At 45.2% G+C, this 23,946-nt stretch overlaps 8 non-coding genes across 8 annotated transcripts; all 8 read left to right on the forward strand.

The window, feature by feature from the left end:
- The first annotated feature begins 825 nt into the window (after positions 1-825).
- Positions 826-897, forward strand: TRNAG-CCC (transfer RNA glycine (anticodon CCC)). Its single transcript has one exon. It is a non-coding gene; the product is annotated as a tRNA-Gly (tRNA).
- Positions 898-8,865: 7,968 nt separating this feature from the next.
- Positions 8,866-8,937, forward strand: TRNAG-CCC (transfer RNA glycine (anticodon CCC)). Its single transcript has one exon. It is a non-coding gene; the product is annotated as a tRNA-Gly (tRNA).
- Positions 8,938-10,464: 1,527 nt separating this feature from the next.
- On the forward strand, positions 10,465-10,536 carry TRNAG-CCC (transfer RNA glycine (anticodon CCC)). The gene has a single exon. It is a non-coding gene; the product is annotated as a tRNA-Gly (tRNA).
- A 3,155-nt stretch (positions 10,537-13,691) lies between these two features.
- Positions 13,692-13,763, forward strand: TRNAE-CUC (transfer RNA glutamic acid (anticodon CUC)). Its single transcript has one exon. It is a non-coding gene; the product is annotated as a tRNA-Glu (tRNA).
- A 1,517-nt stretch (positions 13,764-15,280) lies between these two features.
- On the forward strand, positions 15,281-15,352 carry TRNAG-CCC (transfer RNA glycine (anticodon CCC)). The gene has a single exon. It is a non-coding gene; the product is annotated as a tRNA-Gly (tRNA).
- A 1,527-nt stretch (positions 15,353-16,879) lies between these two features.
- Positions 16,880-16,951, forward strand: TRNAG-CCC (transfer RNA glycine (anticodon CCC)). The gene has a single exon. It is a non-coding gene; the product is annotated as a tRNA-Gly (tRNA).
- Positions 16,952-18,478: 1,527 nt separating this feature from the next.
- On the forward strand, positions 18,479-18,550 carry TRNAG-CCC (transfer RNA glycine (anticodon CCC)). Its single transcript has one exon. It is a non-coding gene; the product is annotated as a tRNA-Gly (tRNA).
- A 3,126-nt stretch (positions 18,551-21,676) lies between these two features.
- Positions 21,677-21,748, forward strand: TRNAG-CCC (transfer RNA glycine (anticodon CCC)). Its single transcript has one exon. It is a non-coding gene; the product is annotated as a tRNA-Gly (tRNA).
- The last annotated feature ends 2,198 nt before the right edge of the window (positions 21,749-23,946 follow it).

The following is a 23,946-nucleotide window of genomic DNA, read 5'->3' on the forward strand; positions in this document are numbered from 1 at the left end:
ATCTTGGTAAAGGCCTGAAACTGCTAGTTCCCAAGAGGGTCTGCACTTTCAGTTATGACTGACTGTGAGACGAGAAGATGAAGATTTTCTGCACCCAGCATACATTGCAGCATGCTTAGGCAAATGAGGAGCGAGACCAACCAATCCCTCGCCACTTCGCTGAAAGCTCCTCCTCTGCATAAAGAGAGCACTTTTACAAGGGAGCAGAGTGGCGCAGCGGAAGCGTGCTGGGCCCATAACCCAGAGGTCGATGGATCGAAACCATCCTCTGCTATAATATTTCTTGTTTTTTCTTCTGAGAACCAATCTGTCATTTCCACGCTACCAGCAAGGAAAAGCGCAGGCTTGTGCTAGCTATGTGAGAAAAGACTTCTCAACTATCTGTCTCTGCTGAAATACAAGAGAGTGATCGCCAAAGGATCAACCCCATACTTTGAAAGTAAAGATACCCAATTATAAGCATAAATGACTGGTGGGACCGTCACACGTTTTTCTGGGCATGCTTTGATTGTCATTCTTGCCTTTTCGTTCTGCTCTTATCATTCTCCTGGGCATTTCATGGAAGGCACTCTCTTTCTCTTCGCTGCTTTGCTTCCAATGCTGCCTAAATATGTTCATTTCCACTATTTGTACTACTGCTTTCCATTTCTTCTCTTCTGCACAGATTTGGCCTTGGTTTCAATCCCCAGTTTCTTACCCTCTACAAGAAACTTTCTACTGCTTTTCATGTTGGTATCTAAACCAAATGCACCATTGAAACTGGTGCAAGATAGTCATTGAACTCGGGGTTGTAATCTTTAGAACCGAGAGCACCCACATCATAGGGCGTTGGTGGTATAGTGGTGAGCATAGCTGCTTCCCAAGCAGTTGACCCGGGTTCGATTCCCGGCCAATGCAGTGCAAATTTTTATATGTTCTCCAAGCAGGATTTGTTTTAATGCAACATGTCACAAAACGGAAATATCATGAACAGATTAATCAGACGTTAAATTAAAAAAAAAATGAAATACTTAGGCAGGCATCTCGATCGCCCCATCTGCTACATTCATTGTCCTATTAGATGCTATTTTCCAAAAAGCAGAGTCACCACTCACATGTGCTGGTAATAAATATGTTGCGGGCGGTAGACAATGAAAGGGCTGAACCCCGACCAGACATTCTAACTCTAGCATCTCTATATTAAAAAGCATTTCTAGGCAATATCTAGCATGTGAATAAAAGTAGGCAAGATCCACCGATGAATCTGGCAAAAGTCCCCAACGATTTTGTGCACACTTGTTCTCTCACCTGAATGCAGCGCCACCTTGTAGCCATCGGATGTAACTGCAGCTCACAAAATGTTATATCAGAGAGCAAGTTGAGAGGACTCCAAGAGGCAGATGTCCATGGAAAGAGCCTCTCACGACAGCAGGAAGGTTGGGTATTTCAAGATGGCAACATTTCCTGTCCAACGTCCTCACGTCCCGAACGCTCCCAAACGCTCAAAAGCCTCACACCGGGCAAGCCCTCACCGGGTAGATCTCTGGCTCCCAGTTAAAATCAAATCCTGAGCATGCTAGCGCTAGGATCAAAGAGAGAGGAGAGGGTTAGAGAGCTGCTATCTTGGTAAAGGCCTGAAACTGCTAGTTCCCAAGAGGGTCTGCACTTTCAGTTATGACTGACTGTGAGACGAGAAGATGAAGATTTTCTGCACCCAGCATACATTGCAGCATGCTTAGGCAAATGAGGAGCGAGACCCACCAATCCCTCGCCACTTCGCTGAAAGCTCCTCCTCTGCATAAAGAGAACACTTTTACAAGGGAGCAGAGTGGCGCAGCGGAAGCGTGCTGGGCCCATAACCCAGAGGTCGAAGGATCGAAACCATCCTCTGCTATAATATTTCTTGTTTTTTCTTCTGAGAACCAATCTGTCATTTCCACGCTACCAGCAAGGAAAAGCGCAGGCTTGTGCTAGCTATGTGAGAAAAGACTTCTCAACTATCTGTCTCTGCTGAAATACAAGAGAGTGATCGTCAAAGGATCAACCCCATACTTTGAAAGTAAAGATACCCAATTATAAGCATAAATGACTGGTGGGACCGTCACACGTTTTTCTGGGCATGCTTTGAATGTCATTCTTGCCTTTTCGTTCTGCTCTTATCATTCTCCTGGGCATTTCATGGAAGACACTCTCTTTCTCTTCGCTGCTTTGCTTCCAATGCTGCCTAAATATGTTCATTTCCACTATTTGTACTACTGCTTTCCATTTCTTCTCTTCTGCACAGATTTGGCCTTGGTTTCAATCCCCAGTTCCTTACCATCTACAAGAAACTTTCTACTGCTTTTCATGTTGGTATCTAAACCAAATGCACCATTGAAACTGGTGCAAGATAGTCATTGAACTCGGGGTTGTAATCTTTAGAACCGAGAGCACCCACATCATAGGGCGTTGGTGGTATAGTGGTGAGCATAGCTGCTTCCCAAGCAGTTGACCCGGGTTCGATTCCCAGCCAATGCAGTGCAAATTTTTATATGTTCTCCAAGCAGGATTTGTTTTAATGCAACATGTCACAAAACGGAAATATCATGAACAGATTAATCAGACGTTAAATTAAAAAAAAAATGAAATACTTAGGCAGGCATCTCGATCGCCCCATCTGCTACATTCATTGTCCTATTAGATGCTATTTTCCAAAAAGCAGAGTCACCACTCACATGTGCTGGTAATAAATATGTTGCGGGCGGTAGACAATGAAAGGGCTGAACCCCGACCAGACATTCTAACTCTAGCATCTCTATATTAAAAAGCATTTCTAGGCAATATCTAGCATGTGAATAAAAGTAGGCAAGATCCACCGATGAATCTGGCAAAAGTCCCCAACGATTTTGTGCACACTTGTTCTCTCACCTGAATGCAGCGCCACCTTGTAGCCATCGGATGTAACTGCAGCTCACAAAATGTTATATCAGAGAGCAAGTTGAGAGGACTCCAAGAGGCAGATGTCCATGGAAAGAGCCTCTCACAACAGCAGGAAGGTTGGGTATTTCAAGATGGCAACATTTCCTGTCCAACGTCCTCACGTCCCGAACGCTCCCAAACGCTCAAAAGCCTCGCCCTCACCGGGTAGATCTCTGGCTCCCAGTTAAAATCAAATCCTGAGCATGCTAGCGCTAGGATCAAAGAGAGAGGAGAGGGTTAGAGAGCTGCTATCTTGGTAAAGGCCTGAAACTGCTAGTTCCCAAGAGGGTCTGCACTTTCAGTTATGACTGACTGTGAGATGAGAAGATGAAGATTTTCTGCTCCCAGCATACATTGCAGCATGCTTAGGCAAATGAGGAGCGAGACCCACCAATCCCTCGCCACTTCGCTGAAAGCTCCTCATCTGCATAAAGAGAACACTTTTACAAGGGAGCAGAGTGGCGCAGCGGAAGCGTGCTGGGCCCATAACCCAGAGGTCGATGGATCGAAACCATCCTCTGCTATAATATTTCTTGTTTTTTCTTCTGAGGACCAATCTGTCATTTCCACGCTACCAGCAAGGAAAAGCGCCGGCTTGTGCTAGCTATGTGAGAAAAGACTTCTCAACTATCTGTCTCTGCTGAAATACAAGAGAGTGATCGCCAAAGGATCAACCCCATACTTTGAATGTAAAGATACCCAATTATAAGCATAAATGACTGGTGGGACCGTCACACGTTTTTCTGGGCATGCTTTGAATGTCATTCTTGCCTTTTCGTTCTGCTCTTATCATTCTCCTGGGCATTTCATGGAAGGCACTCTCTTTCTCTTCGCTGCTTTGCTTCCAATGCTGCCTAAATATGTTCATTTCCACTATTTGTACTACTGCTTTCCATTTCTTCTCTTCTGCACAGATTTGGCCTTGGTTTCAATCCCCAGTTCCTTACCATCTACAAGAAACTTTCTACTGCTTTTCATGTTGGTATCTAAACCAAATGCACCATTGAAACTGGTGCAAGATAGTCATTGAACTCGGGGTTGTAATCTTTAGAACCGAGAGCACCCACATCATAGGGCGTTGGTGGTATAGTGGTGAGCATAGCTGCTTCCCAAGCAGTTGACCCGGGTTCGATTCCCAGCCAATGCAGTGCAAATTTTTATATGTTCTCCAAGCAGGATTTGTTTTAATGCAACATGTCACAAAACGGAAATATCATGAACAGATTAATCAGACGTTAAATTAAAAAAAAAATGAAATACTTAGGCAGGCATCTCGATCGCCCCATCTGCTACATTCATTGTCCTATTAGATGCTATTTTCCAAAAAGCAGAGTCACCACTCACATGTGCTGGTAATAAATATGTTGCGGGCGGTAGACAATGAAAGGGCTGAACCCCGACCAGACATTCTAACTCTAGCATCTCTATATTAAAAAGCATTTCTAGGCAATATCTAGCATGTGAATAAAAGTAGGCAAGATCCACCGATGAATCTGGCAAAAGTCCCCAACGATTTTGTGCACACTTGTTCTCTCACCTGAATGCAGCGCCACCTTGTAGCCATCGGATGTAACTGCAGCTCACAAAATGTTATATCAGAGAGCAAGTTGAGAGGACTCCAAGAGGCAGGTTATATCAGAGAGCAAGGTGAGAGGACTCCAAGAGGCAGATGTCCATGGAAAGAGCCTCTCACGACAGCAGGAAGGTTGGATATTTCAAGATGGCAACATTTCCTGTCCAACGTCCTCACGTCCCGAATGCTCCCAAACGCTCAAAAGCCTCCCCTCACCGGGTAGATCTCTGGCTCCCAGTTAAAATCAAATCCTGAGCATGCTAGCGCTAGGATCAAAGAGAGAGGAGAGGGTTAGAGAGCTGCTATCTTGGTAAAGGCCTGAAACTGCTAGTTCCCAAGAGGGTCTGCACTTTCAGTTATGACTGACTGTGAGACGAGAAGATGAAGATTTTCTGCACCCAGCATACATTGCAGCATGCTTAGGCAAATGAGGAGCGAGACCCACCAATCCCTCGCCACTTCGCTGAAAGCTCCTCCTCTGCATAAAGAGAACACTTTTACAAGGGAGCAGAGTGGCGCAGCGGAAGCGTGCTGGGCCCATAACCCAGAGGTCGATGGATCGAAACCATCCTCTGCTATAATATTTCTTGTTTTTTCTTCTGAGAACCAATCTGTCATTTCCACGCTACCAGCAAGGAAAAGCACAGGCTTGTGCTAGCTATGTGATAAAAGACTTCTCAACTATCTGTCTCTGCTGAAATACAAGAGAGTGATCGCCAAAGGATAAACCCCATACTTTGAATGTAAAGATACCCAATTATAAGCATAAATGACTGGTGGGACCGTCACACGTTTTTCTGGGCATGCTTTGAATGTCATTCTTGCCTTTTCGTTCTGCTCTTATCATTCTCCTGGGCATTTCATGGAAGGCACTCTCTTTCTCTTCGCTGCTTTGCTTCCAATGCTGCCTAAATATGTTCATTTCCACTATTTGTACTACTGCTTTCCATTTCTTCTCTTCTGCACAGATTTGGCCTTGGTTTCAATCCCCAGTTCCTTACCATCTACAAGAAACTTTCTACTGCTTTTCATGTTGGTATCTAAACCAAATGCACCATTGAAACTGGTGCAAGATAGTCATTGAACTCGGGGTTGTAATCTTTAGAACCGAGAGCACCCACATCATAGGGCGTTGGTGGTATAGTGGTGAGCATAGCTGCTTCCCAAGCAGTTGACCCGGGTTCGATTCCCAGCCAATGCAGTGCAAATTTTTATATGTTCTCCAAGCAGGATTTGTTTTAATGCAACATGTCACAAAACGGAAATATCATGAACAGATTAATCAGACGTTAAATTTAAAAAAAAATGAAATACTTAGGCAGGCATCTCGATCGCCCCATCTGCTACATTCATTGTCCTATTAGATGCTATTTTCCAAAAAGCAGAGTCACCACTCACATGTGCTGGTAATAAATATGTTGCGGGCGGTAGACAATGAAAGGGCTGAACCCCGACCAGACATTCTAACTCTAGCATCTCTATATTAAAAAGCATTTCTAGGCAATATCTAGCATGTGAATAAAAGTAGGCAAGATCCACCGATGAATCTGGCAAAAGTCCCCAACGATTTTGTGCACACTTGTTCTCTCACCTGAATGCAGCGCCACCTTGTAGCCATCGGATGTAAATGCAGCTCACAAAATGTTATATCAGAGAGCAAGTTGAGAGGACTCCAAGAGGCAGGTTATATCAGAGAGCAAGTTGAGAGGACTCCAAGAGGCAGATGTCCATGGAAAGAGCCTCTCACGACAGCAGGAAGGTTGGATATTTCAAGATGGCAACATTTCCTGTCCAACGTCCTCACGTCCCGAATGCTCCCAAACGCTCAAAAGCCTCCCCTCACCGGGTAGATCTCTGGCTCCCAGTTAAAATCAAATCCTGAGCATGCTAGCGCTAGGATCAAAGAGAGAGGAGAGGGTTAGAGAGCTGCTATCTTGATAAAGGCCTGAAACTGCTAGTTCCCAAGAGGGTCTGCACTTTCAGTTATGACTGACTGTGAGACGAGAAGATGAAGATTTTCTGCTCCCAGCATACATTGCAGCATGCTTAGGCAAATGAGGAGCGAGACCCACCAATCCCTCGCCACTTCGCTGAAAGCTCCTCATCTGCATAAAGAGAACACTTTTACAAGGGAGCAGAGTGGCGCAGCGGAAGCGTGCTGGGCCCATAACCCAGAGGTCGATGGATCGAAACCATCCTCTGCTATAATATTTCTTGTTTTTTCTTCTGAGGACCAATCTGTCATTTCCACGCTACCAGCAAGGAAAAGCGCCGGCTTGTGCTAGCTATGTGAGAAAAGACTTCTCAACTATCTGTCTCTGCTGAAATACAAGAGAGTGATCGCCAAAGGATCAACCCCATACTTTGAATGTAAAGATACCCAATTATAAGCATAAATGACTGGTGGGACCGTCACACGTTTTTCTGGGCATGCTTTGAATGTCATTCTTGCCTTTTCGTTCTGCTCTTATCATTCTCCTGGGCATTTCATGGAAGGCACTCTCTTTCTCTTCGCTGCTTTGCTTCCAATGCTGCCTAAATATGTTCATTTCCACTATTTGTACTACTGCTTTCCATTTCTTCTCTTCTGCACAGATTTGGCCTTGGTTTCAATCCCCAGTTCCTTACCATCTACAAGAAACTTTCTACTGCTTTTCATGTTGGTATCTAAACCAAATGCACCATTGAAACTGGTGCAAGATAGTCATTGAACTCGGGGTTGTAATCTTTAGAACCGAGAGCACCCACATCATAGGGCGTTGGTGGTATAGTGGTGAGCATAGCTGCTTCCCAAGCAGTTGACCCGGGTTCGATTCCCAGCCAATGCAGTGCAAATTTTTATATGTTCTCCAAGCAGGATTTGTTTTAATGCAACATGTCACAAAACGGAAATATCATGAACAGATTAATCAGACGTTAAATTAAAAAAAAAATGAAATACTTAGGCAGGCATCTCGATCGCCCCATCTGCTACATTCATTGTCCTATTAGATGCTATTTTCCAAAAAGCAGAGTCACCACTCACATGTGCTGGTAATAAATATGTTGCGGGCGGTAGACAATGAAAGGGCTGAACCCCGACCAGACATTCTAACTCTAGCATCTCTATATTAAAAAGCATTTCTAGGCAATATCTAGCATGTGAATAAAAGTAGGCAAGATCCACCGATGAATCTGGCAAAAGTCCCCAACGATTTTGTGCACACTTGTTCTCTCACCTGAATGCAGCGCCACCTTGTAGCCATCGGATGTAACTGCAGCTCACAAAATGTTATATCAGAGAGCAAGTTGAGAGGACTCCAAGAGGCAGATGTCCATGGAAAGAGCCTCTCACGACAGCAGGAAGGTTGGGTATTTCAAGATGGCAACATTTCCTGTCCAACGTCCTCACGTCCCGAACGCTCCCAAACGCTCAAAAGCCTCACACCGGGCAAGCCCTCACCGGGTAGATCTCTGGCTCCCAGTTAAAATCAAATCCTAAGCATGCTAGCGCTAGGATCAAAGAGAGAGGAGAGGGTTAGAGAGCTGCTATCTTGGTAAAGGCCTGAAACTGCTAGTTCCCAAGAGGGTCTGCACTTTCAGTTATGACTGACTGTGAGACGAGAAGATGAAGATTTTCTGCTCCCAGCATACATTGCAGCATGCTTAGGCAAATGAGGAGCGAGACCCACCAATCCCTCGCCACTTCGCTGAAAGCTCCTCATCTGCATAAAGAGAACACTTTTACAAGGGAGCAGAGTGGCGCAGCGGAAGCGTGCTGGGCCCATAACCCAGAGGTCGATGGATTGAAACCATCCTCTGCTATAATATTTCTTGTTTTTTCTTCTGAGGACCAATCTGTCATTTCCACGCTACCAGCAAGGAAAAGCGCAGGCTTGTGCTAGCTATGTGAGAAAAGACTTCTCAACTATCTGTCTCTGCTGAAATACAAGAGAGTGATCGCCAAAGGATCAACCCCATACTTTGAAAGTAAAGATACCCAATTATAAGCATAAATGACTGGTGGGACCGTCACACGTTTTTCTGGGCATGCTTTTAATGTCATTCTTGTCTTTTCGTTCTGCTCTTATCATTCTCCTGGGCATTTCATGGAAGGCACTCTCTTTCTCTTCGCTGCTTTGCTTCCAATGCTGCCTAAATATGTTCATTTCCACTATTTGTACTACTGCTTTCCATTTCTTCTCTTCTGCACAGATTTGGCCTTGGTTTCAATCCCCAGTTCCTTACCCTCTACAAGAAACTTTCTACTGCTTTTCATGTTGGTATCTAAACCAAATGCACCATTGAAACTGGTGCAAGATAGTCATTGAACTCGGGGTTGTAATCTTTAGAACCGAGAGCACCCACATCATAGGGCGTTGGTGGTATAGTGGTGAGCATAGCTGCTTCCCAAGCAGTTGACCCGGGTTCGATTCCCGGCCAATGCAGTGCACATTTTTATATGTTCTCCAAGCAGGATTTGTTTTAATGCAACATGTCACAAAACGGAAATATCATGAACAGATTAATCAGACGTTAAATTAAAAAAAAAATGAAATACTTAGGCAGGCACCTCGATCGCCCCATCTGCTACATTAATTGTCCTATTAGACGCTATTTTCCAAAAAGCAGAGTCACCACTCACATGTGCTGGTAATAAATATGTTGCGGGCGGTAGACAATGAAAGGGCTGAACCCCGACCAGACATTCTAACTCTAGCATCTCTATATTAAAAAGCATTTCTAGGCAATATCTAGCATGTGAATAAAAGTAGGCAAGATCCACCGATGAATCTGGTAAAAGTCCCCAACGATTTTGTGCACACTTGTTCTCTCACCTGAATGCAGCGCCACCTTGTAGCCATCGGATGTAACTGCAGCTCACAAAATGTTATATCAGAGAGCAAGTTGAGAGGACTCCAAGAGGCAGATGTCCATGGAAAGAGCCTCTCACGACAGCAGGAAGGTTGGGTATTTCAAGATGGCAACATTTCCTGTCCAACGTCCTCACGTCCCGAACGCTCCCAAACGCTCAAAAGCCTCACACCGGGCAAGCCCTCACCGGGTAGATCTCTGGCTCCCAGTTAAAATCAAATCCTAAGCATGCTAGCGCTAGGATCAAAGAGAGAGGAGAGGGTTAGAGAGCTGCTATCTTGGTAAAGGCCTGAAACTGCTCGTTCCCAAGAGGGTCTGCACTTTCAGTTATGACTGACTGTGAGACGAGAAGATGAAGATTTTCTGCTCCCAGCATACATTGCAGCATGCTTAGGCAAATGAGGAGCGAGACCCACCAATCCCTCGCCACTTCGCTGAAAGCTCCTCATCTGCATAAAGAGAACACTTTTACAAGGGAGCAGAGTGGCGCAGCGGAAGCGTGCTGGGCCCATAACCCAGAGGTCGATGGATTGAAACCATCCTCTGCTATAATATTTCTTGTTTTTTCTTCTGAGGACCAATCTGTCATTTCCACGCTACCAGCAAGGAAAAGCGCAGGCTTGTGCTAGCTATGTGAGAAAAGACTTCTCAACTATCTGTCTCTGCTGAAATACAAGAGAGTGATCGCCAAAGGATCAACCCCATACTTTGAAAGTAAAGATACCCAATTATAAGCATAAATGACTGGTGGGACCGTCACACGTTTTTCTGGGCATGCTTTTAATGTCATTCTTGCCTTTTCGTTCTGCTCTTATCATTCTCCTGGGCATTTCATGGAAGGCACTCTCTTTCTCTTCGCTGCTTTGCTTCCAATGCTGCCTAAATATGTTCATTTCCACTATTTGTACTACTGCTTTCCATTTCTTCTCTTCTGCACAGATTTGGCCTTGGTTTCAATCCCCAGTTCCTTACCCTCTACAAGAAACTTTCTACTGCTTTTCATGTTGGTATCTAAACCAAATGCACCATTGAAACTGGTGCAAGATAGTCATTGAACTCGGGGTTGTAGTCTTTAGAACCGAGAGCACCCACATCATAGGGCGTTGGTGGTATAGTGGTGAGCATAGCTGCTTCCCAAGCAGTTGACCCGGGTTCGATTCCCGGCCAATGCAGTGCAAATTTTTATATGTTCTCCAAGCAGGATTTGTTTTAATGCAACATGTCACAAAACGGAAATATCATGAACAGATTAATCAGACGTTAAATTAAAAAAAAAATGAAATACTTAGGCAGGCACCTCGATCGCCCCATCTGCTACTTTAATTGTCCTATTAGACGCTATTTTCCAAAAAGCAGAGTCACCACTCACATGTGCTGGTAATAAATATGTTGCGGGCGGTAGACAATGAAAGGGCTGAACCCCGACCAGACATTCTAACTCTCGCATCTCTATATTAAAAAGCATTTCTAGGCAATATCTAGCATGTGAATAAAAGTAGGCAAGATCCACCGATGAATCTGGCAAAAGTCCCCAACGATTTTGTGCACACTTGTTCTCTCACCTGAATGCAGCGCCACCTTGTAGCCATCGGATGTAACTGCAGCTCACAAAATGTTATATCAGAGAGCAAGTTGAGAGGACTCCAAGAGGCAGATGTCCATGGAAAGAGCCTCTCACGACAGCAGGAAGGTTGGATATTTCAAGATGGCAACATTTCCTGTCCAACGTCCTCACGTCCCGAATGCTCCCAAACGCTCAAAAGCCTCCCCTCACTGGGTAGATCTCTGGCTCCCAGTTAAAATCAAATCCTGAGCATGCTAGCGCTAGGATCAAAGAGAGAGGAGAGGGTTAGAGAGCTGCTATCTTGGTAAAGGCCTGAAACTGCTAGTTCCCAAGAGGGTCTGCACTTTCAGTTATGACTGACTGTGAGACGAGAAGATGAAGATTTTCTGCACCCAGCATACATTGCAGCATGCTTAGGCAAATGAGGAGCGAGACCAACCAATCCCTCGCCACTTCGCTGAAAGCTCCTCCTCTGCATAAAGAGAACACTTTTACAAGGGAGCAGAGTGGCGCAGCGGAAGCGTGCTGGGCCCATAACCCAGAGGTCGATGGATCGAAACCATCCTCTGCTATAATATTTCTTGTTTTTTCTTCTGAGAACCAATCTGTCATTTCCACGCTACCAGCAAGGAAAAGCGCAGGCTTGTGCTAGCTATGTGAGAAAAGACTTCTCAACTATCTGTCTCTGCTGAAATACAAGAGAGTGATCGCCAAAGGATCAACCCCATACTTTGAAAGTAAAGATACCCAATTATAAGCATAAATGACTGGTGGGACCGTCACACGTTTTTCTGGGCATGCTTTGAATGTCATTCTTGCCTTTTCGTTCTGCTCTTATCATTCTCCTGGGCATTTCATGGAAGGCACTCTCTTTCTCTTCGCTGCTTTGCTTCCAATGCTGCCTAAATATGTTCATTTCCACTATTTGTACTACTGCTTTCCATTTCTTCTCTTCTGCACAGATTTGGCATTGGTTTCAATCCCCAGTTCCTTACCCTCTACAAGAAACTTTCTACTGCTTTTCATGTTGGTATCTAAACCAAATGCACCATTGAAACTGGTGCAAGATAGTCATTGAACTCGGGGTTGTAATCTTTAGAACCGAGAGCACCCACATCATAGGGCGTTGGTGGTATAGTGGTGAGCATAGCTGCTTCCCAAGCAGTTGACCCGGGTTCGATTCCCAGCCAATGCAGTGCAAATTTTTATATGTTCTCCAAGCAGGATTTGTTTTAATGCAACATGTCACAAAACGGAAATATCATGAACAGATTAATCAGACGTTAAATTAAAAAAAAAAATGAAATACTTAGGCAGGCATCTCGATCGCCCCATCTGCTACATTCATTGTCCTATTAGATGCTATTTTCCAAAAAGCAGAGTCACCACTCACATGTGCTGGTAATAAATATGTTGCGGGCGGTAGACAATGAAAGGGCTGAACCCCGACCAGACATTCTAACTCTAGCATCTCTATATTAAAAAGCATTTCTAGGCAATATCTAGCATGTGAATAAAAGTAGGCAAGATCCACCGATGAATCTGGCAAAAGTCCCCAACGATTTTGTGCACACTTGTTCTCTCACCTGAATGCAGCGCCACCTTGTAGCCATCGGATGTAACTGCAGCTCACAAAATGTTATATCAGAGAGCAAGTTGAGAGGACTCCAAGAGGCAGGTTATATCAGAGAGCAAGTTGAGAGGACTCCAAGAGGCAGATGTCCATGGAAAGAGCCTCTCACGACAGCAGGAAGGTTGGATATTTCAAGATGGCAACATTTCCTGTCCAACGTCCTCACGTCCCGAATGCTCCCAAACGCTCAAAAGCCTCACACCGGGCAAGCCCTCACCGGGTAGATCTCTGGCTCCCAGTTAAAATCAAATCCTGAGCATGCTAGCGCTAGGATCAAAGAGAGAGGAGAGGGTTAGAGAGCTGCTATCTTGGTAAAGGCCTGAAACTGCTAGTTCCCAAGAGGGTCTGCACTTTCAGTTATGACTGACTGTGAGACGAGAAGATGAAGATTTTCTGCACCCAGCATACATTGCAGCATGCTTAGGCAAATGAGGAGCGAGACCCACCAATCCCTCGCCACTTCGCTGAAAGCTCCTCCTCTGCATAAAGAGAACACTTTTACAAGGGAGCAGAGTGGCGCAGCGGAAGCGTGCTGGGCCCATAACCCAGAGGTCGATGGATCGAAACCATCCTCTGCTATAATATTTCTTGTTTTTTCTTCTGAGAACCAATCTGTCATTTCCACGCTACCAGCAAGGAAAAGCGCAGGCTTGTGCTAGCTATGTGAGAAAAGACTTCTCAACTATCTGTCTCTGCTGAAATACAAGAGAGTGATCGCCAAAGGATCAACCCCATACTTTGAAAGTAAAGATACCCAATTATAAGCATAAATGACTGGTGGGACCGTCACACGTTTTTCTGGGCATGCTTTGAATGTCATTCTTGCCTTTTCGTTCTGCTCTTATCATTCTCCTGGGCATTTCATGGAAGGCACTCTCTTTCTCTTCGCTGCTTTGCTTCCAATGCTGCCTAAATATGTTCAGTTCCACTATTTGTACTACTGCTTTCCATTTCTTCTCTTCTGCACAGATTTGGCCTTGGTTTCAATCCCCAGTTCCTTACCCTCTACAAGAAACTTTCTACTGCTTTTCATGTTGGTATCTAAACCAAATGCACCATTGAAACTGGTGCAAGATAGTCATTGAACTCGGGGTTGTAATCTTTAGAACCGAGAGCAACCACATCATAGGGCGTTGGTGGTATAGTGGTGAGCATAGCTGCTTCTCAAGCAGTTGACCCGGGTTCGATTCCCGGCCAATGCAGTGCAAATTTTTATATGTTCTCCAAGCAGGATTTGTTTTAATGCAACATGTCACAAAACGGAAATATCATGAACAGATTAATCAGACGTTAAATTAAAAAAAAAAATGAAATACTTAGGCAGGCATCTCGATCGCCCCATCTGCTACATTCATTGTCCTATTAGATGCTATTTTCCAAAAAGCAGAGTCACCACTCACATGTGCTGGTAATAAATATGTTGCGGGCGGTAGACAATGAAAGGGCTGAACCCCGACCAGACATTCTAACTCTAGCATCTCTATATTAAAAAGCATTTCTAGGCAATATCTAGCATGTGAATAAAAGTAGGCAAGATCCACCGATGAATCTGGCAAAAGTCCCCAACGATTTTGTGCACACTTGTTCTCTCACCTGAATGCAGCGCCACCTTGTAGCCATCGGATGTAACTGCAGCTCACAAAATGTTATATCAGAGAGCAAGTTGAGAGGACTCCAAGAGGCAGATGTCCATGGAAAGAGCCTCTCACGACAGCAGGAAGGTTGGGTATTTCAAGATGGCAACATTTCCTGTCCAACGTCCTCACGTCCCGAACGCTCCCAAACGCTCAAAAGCCTCGCCCTCACCGGGTAGATCTCTGGCTCCCAGTTAAAATCAAATCCTGAGCATGCTAGCGCTAGGATCAAAGAGAGAGGAGAGGGTTAGAGAGCTGCTATCTTGGTAAAGGCCTGAAACTGCTAGTTCCCAAGAGGGTCTGCACTTTCAGTTATGACTGACTGTGAGACGAGAAGATGAAGATTTTCTGCTCCCAGCATACATTGCAGCATGCTTAGGCAAATGAGGAGCGAGACCCACCAATCCCTCGCCACTTCGCTGAAAGCTCCTCCTCTGCATAAAGAGAACACTTTTACAAGGGAGCAGAGTGGCGCAGCGGAAGCGTGCTGGGCCCATAACCCAGAGGTTGATGGATCGAAACCATCCTCTGCTATAATATTTCTTGTTTTTTCTTCTGAGAACCAATCTGTCATTTCCACGCTACCAGCAAGGGAAAGCGCAGGCTTGTGCTAGCTATGTGAGAAAAGACTTCTCAACTATCTGTCTCTGCTGAAATACAAGAGAGTGATCGCCAAAGGATCAACCCCATACTTTGAAAGTAAAGATACCCAATTATAAGCATAAATGACTGGTGGGACCGTCACACGTTTTTCTGGGCATGCTTTGAATGTCATTCTTGCCTTTTCGTTCTGCTCTTATCATTCTCCTGGGCATTTCATGGAAGGCACTCTCTTTCTCTTCGCTGCTTTGCTTCCAATGCTGCCTAAATATGTTCATTTCCACTATTTGTACTACTGCTTTCCATTTCTTCTCTTCTGCACAGATTTGGCCTTGGTTTCAATCCCCAGTTTCTTACCCTCTACAAGAAACTTTCTACTGCTTTTCATGTTGGTATCTAAACCAAATGCACCATTGAAACTGGTGCAAGATAGTCATTGAACTCGGGGTTGTAATCTTTAGAACCGAGAGCACACACATCATAGGGCGTTGGTGGTATAGTGGTGAGCATAGCTGCTTCCCAAGCAGTTGACCCGGGTTCGATTCCCGGCCAATGCAGTGCAAATTTTTATATGTTCTCCAAGCAGGATTTGTTTTAATGCAACATGTCACAAAACGGAAATATCATGAACAGATTAATCAGACGTTAAATAAAAAAAAAAATGAAATACTTAGGCAGGCATCTCGATCGCCCCATCTGCTACATTCATTGTCCTATTAGATGCTATTTTCCAAAAAGCAGAGTCACCACTCACATGTGCTGGTAATAAATATGTTGCGGGCGGTAGACAATGAAAGGGCTGAACCCCGACCAGACATTCTAACTCTAGCATCTCTATATTAAAAAGCATTTCTAGGCAATATCTAGCATGTGAATAAAAGTAGGCAAGATCCACCGATGAATCTGGCAAAAGTCCCCAACGATTTTGTGCACACTTGTTCTCTCACCTGAATGCAGCGCCACCTTGTAGCCATCGGATGTAACTGCAGCTCACAAAATGTTATATCAGCGAGCAAGTTGAGAGGACTCCAAGAGGCAGATGTCCATGGAAAGAGCCTCTCACGACAGCAGGAAGGTTGGATATTTCAAGATGGCAACATTTCCTGTCCAACGTCCTCACGTCCCGAATGCTCCCAAACGCTCAAAAGCCTCACACCGGGCAAGCCCTCACCGGGTAGATCTCTGGCTCCCAGTTAAAATCAAATCCTGAGCATGCTAGCGCTAGGATCAAAGAGAGAGGAGAGGGTTAGAGAGCTGCTATCTTGGTAGAGGCCTGAAACTGCTAGTTCCCAAGAGGGTCTGCACTTTCAGTTATGACTGACTGTGAGACGAGAAGATGAAGATTTTCTGCACCCAGCATACATTGCAGCATGCTTAGGCAAATGAGGAGCGAGACCAACCAATCCCTCGCCACTTCGCTGAAAGCTCCTCCTCTGCATAAAGAGAACACTTTTACAAGGGAGCAGAGTGGCGCAGCGGAAGCGTGCTGGGCCCATAACCCAGAGGTCGATGGATCGAAACCATCCTCTGCTATAATATTTCTTGTTTTTTCTTCTGAGAACCAATCTGTCATTTCCACGCTACCAGCAAGGAAAAGCGCAGGCTTGTGCTAGCTATGTGAGAAAAGACTTCTCAACTATCTGTCTCTGCTGAAATACAAGAGAGTGATCGCCAAAGGATCAACCCCATACTTTGAAAGTAAAGATACCCAATTATAAGCATAAATGACTGGTGGGACCGTCACACGTTTTTCTGGGCATGCTTTGAATGTCATTCTTGCCTTTTCGTTCTGCTCTTATCATTCTCCTGGGCATTTCATGGAAGGCACTCTCTTTCTCTTCGCTGCTTTGCTTCCAATGCTAGCTAAATATGTTCATTTCCACTATTTGTACTACTGCTTTCCATTTCTTCTCTTCTGCACAGATTTGGCCTTGGTTTCAATCCCCAGTTCCTTACCCTCTACAAGAAACTTTCTACTGCTTTTCATGTTGGTATCTAAACCAAATGCACCATTGAAACTGGTGCAAGATAGTCATTGAACTCGGGGTTGTAATCTTTAGAACCGAGAGCACCCACATCATAGGGCGTTGGTGGTATAGTGGTGAGCATAGCTGCTTCCCAAGCAGTTGACCCGGGTTCGATTCCCGGCCAATGCAGTGCAAATTTTTATATGTTCTCCAAGCAGGATTTGTTTTAATGCAACATGTCACAAAACGGAAATATCATGAACAGATTAATCAGACGTTAAATTAAAAAAAAAATGAAATACTTAGGCAGGCACCTCGATCGCCCCATCTGCTACATTAATTGTCCTATTAGACGCTATTTTCCAAAAAGCAGAGTCACCACTCACATGTGCTGGTAATAAATATGTTGCGGGCGGTAGACAATGAAAGGGCTGAACCCCGACCAGACATTCTAACTCTAGCATCTCTATATTAAAAAGCATTTCTAGGCAATATCTAGCATGTGAATAAAAGTAGGCAAGATCCACCGATGAATTTGGCAAAAGTCCCCAACGATTTTGTGCACACTTGTTCTCTCACCTGAATGCAGCGCCACCTTGTAGCCATCGGATGTAACTGCAGCTCACAAAATGTTATATCAGCGAGCAAGTTGAGAGGACTCCAAGAGGCAGATGTCCATGGAAAGAGCCTCTCACGACAGCAGGAAGGTTGGATATTTCAAGATGGCAACATTTCCTGTCCAATGTCCTCACGTCCCGAACGCTCCCAAACGCTCAAAAGCCTCACACCGGGCAAGCCCTCACCGGGTAGATCTCTGGCTCCCAGTTAAAATCAAATCCTGAGCATGCTAGCGCTAGGATCAAAGAGAGAGGAGAGGGTTAGAGAGCTGCTATCTTGGTAAAGGCCTGAAACTGCTAGTTCCCAAGAGGGTCTGCACTTTCAGTTATGACTGACTGTGAGACGAGAAGATGAAGATTTTCTGCACCCAGCATACATTGCAGCATGCTTAGGCAAATGAGGAGCGAGACCAACCAATCCCTCGCCACTTCGCTGAAAGCTCCTCCTCTGCATAAAGAGAACACTTTTACAAGGGAGCAGAGTGGCGCAGCGGAAGCGTGCTGGGCCCATAACCCAGAGGTCGATGGATCGAAACCATCCTCTGCTATAATATTTCTTGTTTTTTCTTCTGAGAACCAATCTGTCATTTCCACGCTACCAGCAAGGAAAAGCGCAGGCTTGTGCTAGCTATGTGAGAAAAGACTTCTCAACTATCTGTCTCTGCTGAAATACAAGAGAGTGATCGCCAAAGGATCAACCCCATACTTTGAAAGTAAAGATACCCAATTATAAGCATAAATGACTGGTGGGACCGTCACACGTTTTTCTGGGCATGCTTTGAATGTCATTCTTGCCTTTTCGTTCTGCTCTTATCATTCTCCTGGGCATTTCATGGAAGGCACTCTCTTTCTCTTCGCTGCTTTGCTTCCAATGCTGCCTAAATATGTTCATTTCCACTATTTGTACTACTGCTTTCCATTTCTTCTCTTCTGCACAGATTTGGCCTTGGTTTCAATCCCCAGTTCCTTACCCTCTACAAGAAACTTTCTACTGCTTTTCATGTTGGTATCTAAACCAAATGCACCATTGAAACTGGTGCAAGATAGTCATTGAACTCGGGGTTGTAATCTTTAGAACCGAGAGCAACCACATCATAGGGCGTTGGTGGTATAGTGGTGAGCATAGCTGCTTCCCAAGCAGTTGACCCGGGTTCGATTCCCGGCCAATGCAGTGCAAATTTTTATATGTTCTCCAAGCAGGATTTGTTTTAATGCAACATGTCACAAAACGGAAATATCATGAACAGATTAATCAGACGTTAAATTTAAAAAAAAATGAAATACTTAGGCAGGCATCTCGATCGCCCCATCTGCTACATTCATTGTCCTATTAGATGCTATTTTCCAAAAAGCAGAGTCACCACTCACATGTGCTGGTAATAAATATGTTGCGGGCGGTAGACAATGAAAGGGCTGAACCCCGACCAGACATTCTAACTCTAGCATCTTTATATTAAAAAGCATTTCTAGGCAATATCTAGCATGTGAATAAAAGTAGGCAAGATCCACCGATGAATCTGGCAAAAGTCCCCAACGATTTTGTGCACACTTGTTCTCTCACCTGAATGCAGCGCCACCTTGTAGCCATCGGATGTAACTGCAGCTCACAAAATGTTATATCAGAGAGCAAGTTGAGAGGACTCCAAGAGGCAGATGTCCATGGAAAGAGCCTCTCACGACAGCAGGAAGGTTGGGTATTTCAAGATGGCAACATTTCCTGTCCAACGTCCTCACGTCCCGAACGCTCCCAAACGCTCAAAAGCCTCACACCGGGCAAGCCCTCACCGGGTAGATCTCTGGCTCCCAGTTAAAATCAAATCCTGAGCATGCTAGCGCTAGGATCAAAGAGAGAGGAGAGGGTTAGAGAGCTGCTATCTTGGTAAAGGCCTGAAACTGCTAGTTCCCAAGAGGGTCTGCACTTTCAGTTATGACTGACTGTGAGACGAGAAGATGAAGATTTTCTGCTCCCAGCATACATTGCAGCATGCTTAGGCAAATGAGGAGCGAGACCCACCAATCCCTCGCCACTTCGCTGAAAGCTCCTCCTCTGCATAAAGAGAACACTTTTACAAGGGAGCAGAGTGGCGCAGCGGAAGCGTGCTGGGCCCATAACCCAGAGGTTGATGGATCGAAACCATCCTCTGCTATAATATTTCTTGTTTTTTCTTCTGAGAACCAATCTGTCATTTCCACGCTACCAGCAAGGAAAAGCGCAGGCTTGTGCTAGCTATGTGAGAAAAGACTTCTCAACTATCTGTCTCTGCTGAAATACAAGAGAGTGATCGCCAAAGGATCAACCCCATACTTTGAAAGTAAAGATACCCAATTATAAGCATAAATGACTGGTGGGACCATCACACGTTTTTCTGGGCATGCTTTGAATGTCATTCTTGCCTTTTCGTTCTGCTCTTATCATTCTCCTGGGCATTTCATGGAAGGCACTCTCTTTCTCTTCGCTGCTTTGCTTCCAATGCTGCCTAAATATGTTCATTTCCACTATTTGTACTACTGCTTTCCATTTCTTCTCTTCTGCACAGATTTGGCCTTGGTTTCAATCCCCAGTTTCTTACCCTCTACAAGAAACTTTCTACTGCTTTTCATGTTGGTATCTAAACCAAATGCACCATTGAAACTGGTGCAAGATAGTCATTGAACTCGGGGTTGTAATCTTTAGAACCGAGAGCACCCACATCATAGGGCGTTGGTGGTATAGTGGTGAGCATAGCTGCTTCCCAAGCAGTTGACCCGGGTTCGATTCCCAGCCAATGCAGTGCAAATTTTTATATGTTCTCCAAGCAGGATTTGTTTTAATGCAACATGTCACAAAACGGAAATATCATGAACGGATTAATCAGACGTTAAATAAAAAAAAAAATGAAATACTTAGGCAGGCATCTCGATCGCCCCATCTGCTACATTCATTGTCCTATTAGATGCTATTTTCCAAAAAGCAAAGTCACCACTCACATGTGCTGGTAATAAATATGTTGCGGGCGGTAGACAATGAAAGGGCTGAACCCCGACCAGACATTCTAACTCTAGCATCTCTATATTAAAAAGCATTTCTAGGCAATATCTAGCATGTGAATAAAAGTAGGCAAGATCCACCGATGAATCTGGCAAAAGTCCCCAACGATTTTGTGCACACTTGTTCTCTCACCTGAATGCAGCGCCACCTTGTAGCCATCGGATGTAACTGCAGCTCACAAAATGTTATATCAGCGAGCAAGTTGAGAGGACTCCAAGAGGCAGATGTCCATGGAAAGAGCCTCTCACGACAGCAGGAAGGTTGGATATTTCAAGATGGAAACATTTCCTGTCCAACGTCCTCACGTCCCGAATGCTCCCAAACGCTCAAAAGCCTCACACCGGGCAAGCCCTCACCGGGTAGATCTCTGGCTCCCAGTTAAAATCAAATCCTGAGCATGCTAGCGCTAGGATCAAAGAGAGAGGAGAGGGTTAGAGAGCTGCTATCTTGGTAGAGGCCTGAAACTGCTAGTTCCCAAGAGGGTCTGCACTTTCAGTTATGACTGACTGTGAGACGAGAAGATGAAGATTTTCTGCACCCAGCATACATTGCAGCATGCTTAGGCAAATGAGGAGCGAGACCCACCAATCCCTCGCCACTTCGCTGAAAGCTCCTCCTCTGCATAAAGAGAACACTTTTACAAGGGAGCAGAGTGGCGCAGCGGAAGCGTGCTGGGCCCATAACCCAGAGGTCGATGGATCGAAACCATCCTCTGCTATAATATTTCTTGTTTTTTCTTCTGAGAACCAATCTGTCATTTCCACGCTACCAGCAAGGAAAAGCGCAGGCTTGTGCTAGCTATGTGAGAAAAGACTTCTCAACTATCTGTCTCTGCTGAAATACAAGAGAGTGATCGCCAAAGGATCAACCCCATACTTTGAAAGTAAAGATACCCAATTATAAGCACAAATGACTGGTGGGACCGTCACACGTTTTTCTGGGCATGCTTTGAATGTCATTCTTGCCTTTTCGTTCTGCTCTTATCATTCTCCTGGGCATTTCATGGAAGGCACTCTCTTTCTCTTCGCTGCTTTGCTTCCAATGCTGCCTAAATATGTTCATTTCCACTATTTGTACTACTGCTTTCCATTTCTTCTCTTCTGCACAGATTTGGCCTTGGTTTCAATCCCCAGTTCCTTACCCTCTACAAGAAACTTTCTACTGCTTTTCATGTTGGTATCTAAACCAAATGCACCATTGAAACTGGTGCAAGATAGTCATTGAACTCGGGGTTGTAATCTTTAGAACCGAGAGCAACCACATCATAGGGCGTTGGTGGTATAGTGGTGAGCATAGCTGCTTCCCAAGCAGTTGACCCGGGTTCGATTCCCGGCCAATGCAGTGCAAATTTTTATATATTCTCCAAGCAGGATTTGTTTTAATGCAACATGTCACAAAACGGAAATATCATGAACAGATTAATCAGACATTAAATTAAAAAAAAAATGAAATACTTAGGCAGGCATCTCGATCGCCCCATCTGCTACATTCATTGTCCTATTAGATGCTATTTTCCAAAAAGCAGAGTCACCACTCACATGTGCTGGTAATAAATATGTTGCGGGCTGTAGACAATGAAAGGGCTGAACCCCGACCAGACATTCTAACTCTAGCATCTCTATATTAAAAAGCATTTCTAGGCAATATCTAGCATGTGAATAAAAGTAGGCAAGATCCACCGATGAATCTGGCAAAAGTCCCCAACGATTTTGTGCACACTTGTTCTCTCACCTGAATGCAGCGCCACCTTGTAGCCATCGGATGTAACTGCAGCTCACAAAATGTTATATCAGCGAGCAAGTTGAGAGGACTCCAAGAGGCAGATGTCCATGGAAAGAGCCTCTCACGACAGCAGGAAGGTTGGATATTTCAAGATGGCAACATTTCCTGTCCAATGTCCTCACGTCCCGAACGCTCCCAAACGCTCAAAAGCCTCCCCTCACCGGGTAGATCTCTGGCTCCCAGTTAAAATCAAATCCTGAGCATGCTAGCGCTAGGATCAAAGAGAGAGGAGAGGGTTAGAGAGATGCTATCTTGGTAAAGGCCTGAAACTGCTAGTTCCCAAGAGGGTCTGCACTTTCAGTTATGACTGACTGTGAGACGAGAAGATGAAGATTTTCTGCACCCAGCATACATTGCAGCATGCTTAGGCAAATGAGGAGCGAGACCAACCAATCCCTCGCCACTTCGCTGAAAGCTCCTCCTCTGCATAAAGAGAACACTTTTACAAGGGAGCAGAGTGGCGCAGCGGAAGCGTGCTGGGCCCATAACCCAGAGGTCGATGGATCGAAACCATCCTCTGCTATAATATTTCTTGTTTTTTCTTCTGAGAACCAATCTGTCATTTCCACGCTACCAGCAAGGAAAAGCGCAGGCTTGTGCTAGCTATGTGAGAAAAGACTTCTCAACTATCTGTCTCTGCTGAAATACAAGAGAGTGATCGCCAAAGGATCAACCCCATACTTTGAAAGTAAAGATACCCAATTATAAGCATAAATGACTGGTGGGACCGTCACACGTTTTTCTGGGCATGCTTTGAATGTCATTCTTGCCTTTTCGTTCTGCTCTTATCATTCTCCTGGGCATTTCATGGAAGGCACTCTCTTTCTCTTCGCTGCTTTGCTTCCAATGCTGCGGTAGGGACGACGGTGGCAGCTAGTCCCGATTCCGCTTGGCGCCAATATTGCTGATGGTTCATTTTATAGCTGTATGTTGTGTGACAGAACTTGTCAAGCAGAAAAACTTTTAATATATCTTTTACCTTGTTATTCTAGCTGTTGCAGGGACCTCTTGATGCTAGAGTTTTAGCTTCACGCTGTTTTAAACTGCATTTCCGCACTCACGAAGGGCTTAGGTAGCACTTTAGAGCTCGATCAGTACCTACACGCCCGGTCCGACCCAGTAACCAATCACGGGGGCGGAGGGCGGGCCAGTGACAGGCCCACACAGGAAGGCGAGCGGTTAGCGCTCTAGCTTTCACTCACGTGGGGGCTATTTAGGCAGCAAGGAGGCTCCAGCCATTGCGGTAGGGACGACGGTGGCAGCTAGTCCCGATTCCGCTTGGCGCCAATATTGCTGATGGTTCATTTTATAGCTGTATGTTGTGTGACAGAACTTGTCAAGCAGAAAAACTTTTAATATATCTTTTACCTTGTTATTCTAGCTGTTGCAGGGACCTCTTGATGCTAGAGTTTTAGCTTCACGCTGTTTTAAACTGCATTTCCGCACTCACGAAGGGCTTAGGTAGCACTTTAGAGCTCGATCAGTACCTACACGCCCGGTCCGACCCAGTAACCAATCACGGGGGCGGAGGGCGGGCCAGTGACAGGCCCACACAGGAAGGCGAGCGGTTAGCGCTCTAGCTTTCACTCACGTGGGGGCTATTTAGCCCCTCGTCACATCTAGCGCGCAGCATGGCGCCTACTCCTGCGCCTAAGACGAGCCGAAGACTAGCCCGTCTGCGCCCGTCCGCGACGGATCGGGACGAGGGGCGGGGAGTAATGGAGGAAAATTCTGCCTGCACAGATATATATGGCGGT

This window comes from Triturus cristatus, chromosome 11 (genome assembly GCF_964204655.1).
Source record: "Triturus cristatus chromosome 11, aTriCri1.1, whole genome shotgun sequence".
NCBI lineage: Eukaryota > Metazoa > Chordata > Amphibia > Caudata > Salamandridae > Triturus > Triturus cristatus.